Genomic DNA, 2,627 nt, shown 5'->3' on the forward strand with positions numbered 1-2,627 from the left:
AGACTCTGAAGATATCAGAGTCTGAAACCAGGATTTTAAGAGAGGTCCCGTGGAGAGTTAGGGAAAAGAGATATCAATATTCAACGCTGGTGACTCTCCTTAAGAACAATAATATCCAGTTCCGATGGCTTCTTCCTGAAGGTGTCTTTTTTATATATAAAGACAAAAGATACAAAATTAATTTGACCTTTAAAATAGAAGATTATTTTGCAAAATCTCATAAAGATCTTGGATGGCAGGAAGAAGAGGAAGTGTCCTCAGACTCGGAGGAAGAGGTTCAGAAACAGGACGAGGCACGAATCTCAGAGACTAAACAAGGAAAGAAGAACAGAAGTAAGAAAAAGAAAGCAACACAACCATTCAAAATGGTGACAAGGCAACAACAAAGAAACGGCAAGGAAGCCACAGAAAAAAACAAAGCTACAGACGAATACAAAGATGAATAATCAAGGTATAAAAATAATTTCTATTAATGTAAACAGATTAAACTCTCCACAAAAGAGATCAAGAATTTTCAATCAAAGAAGAAAATGCAAAGCAGATGTTAACTGTCTTCAGGAGACACACATTAAAAAGGAAGATGGACAACTTCTCGAAAATAGAAAATTAGGGGAAAAAATTATAACAGCAGATGACAAGAAAAAAAAAAGGAGTAGTCATTTATGCCAAGGAAAACTTACATCCTGAATTAAAATTCAACTCAGAAGATGGTAGGATAGTAATAGTTCAAATTCGTAGACAGAATAAAGTATAATTAATAGCAAACATATATGCACCTAATCAGAGTCAAGAAATTTTCTTTAAACACCTTAGAGAAACCCTAGGGAAATTAGTTTATGATGAGTTGTACGTCGTGGGAGATTTTAACGCAGTCTTCGACAACATAATAGATAGAAAATCTACTAATGCAAAAACAAAACATGGAAATAAACTTCCAAAATCCTTTATGAAAATTGTAGAAGAGTTTAAGCTCATTGATGCGTGGAGGATCAGGAATATCAACACAAAAGACTATACTTTTTTTCCCCTAACAGACGTAAATCCTGGTCGAGGCTGGACATGATTTGGATGTCAATAGACACAATCAATGATATTAAAGAAGTAGAAATTCTCCCTGCAACATTTGCAGACCATAATCCAATTATGTGTTTATTAGCTGATGTACCGAAAAGTAAAAGGTGGTCCTTGAATACTTTACTTCTTAGAGACAAAAAAATTGTATTAGAGTCTAAACTAGAATTTAAACATTTTTTCAAAGAAAATATCCAACCAAAAGTACCATTACAGATTTCATGGGACACCTTTAAGGCATATGCCAGGGGTTGGTTCATTCAACAAAATGTATGCAAGAGAAAGCAGGAAAATAAAGAATTGAATTTGATTAAAGAAAAAAGCAAGAAAGAAGAAGCTAAAATAAAACTGTCCAAGGAGAATATAGTAACAGCTAAGAATAAAATCAAACACCTACAACATCAAATAAATAGTATTTTAACTCAAGAAATTGCTAGAAAGATAAATTATACAGGACAATTCTACTTCGAACACTCAAACAAACCATCGAGGTGGCTTGCATATAAGTTAAGAACTGAGAGGGAGAAAAAGATAATTAAAACTTTGAAAGATGAAGAGGGAAAAGAAAATTTTTCTTTAAATGACATCAAAAAAGTGGTCGAGCAGTTCTACAAGAGACTATATCAACAAGATGAAATCAATTTAGACCACATAAAAAACTATCTTGATAAATTCCCGGAACAAAATTTTTCGGATGAAGAAAGGAAGATATTAAATGATCCAGTCTCCATGTGTGAAATTGTAGAAGCCATAAAAATTTTAAAAAATAAGAAAACACCTTGACCAGATGGGATCCCTAGTGAATTTTATTATGAAGAGGAAATGTTGTTTCTCCTGAAAGAAGTAATAAACAACATCTTAGATAAAAGTCAAATGCCACAGTCTTGGAATGAAGCCCTTCTCACTCTTATACACAAACAAGCTGTTGGGCGCTTTTGCGCATCCTGCGGAGACTTGGGGGGGGAACCCCTTGTTTGCGAAGGAACATCGGCGGGCGCCGGATGCCATGGGAGTCCACCGGAAACGCGATCAGATGCCCGCCCTTGACCCGCGGTGTCCAGAAACCAGTACCTCGTAGGTATTAGTTTTTTTAGTCTGCATCTTCGGCGGGACGCCACGGGATAGCCACGGGAGCAATACACTTCCAAGATGTTGCGGTATGATCACGCCCGGAAAATCCGCCTATCATCCGTATCTAGCGTGGCAAATGCTCCGTGTGACCGGGGCCAATGCCTATAAAAAGTATGCCCACTGAGCTGTCAGTGGCCATTTTGGAAGTTGCTAGGTAACCACAGCAATATTGATGAGGTTTCCAAGCCTTGGTTTCTGTAACTTGGAGGCCAAAACAGCCCTGGAAAATGTCCCATTTACATCCTTTGTCATACCTCCTAATGAAGAAAGACTCACTGGGGCTCAGTTTTTTCCAGGGGAAGGCTGCCAGGGGAAGGGATGGAGGGAAAGCTGAAAACAGGGTGCTGATAAAGGCAGGTTGGCTGGGGTATTGGAAGGAGAGAAGAAAGCAAGAAAAGGGGAGAGGCTATGGGGACTACTACGGA

This window comes from Gekko japonicus, unplaced genomic scaffold (genome assembly GCF_001447785.1).
Source record: "Gekko japonicus isolate JY-2015 unplaced genomic scaffold, Gekko_japonicus_V1.1 scaffold770, whole genome shotgun sequence".
NCBI lineage: Eukaryota > Metazoa > Chordata > Lepidosauria > Squamata > Gekkonidae > Gekko > Gekko japonicus.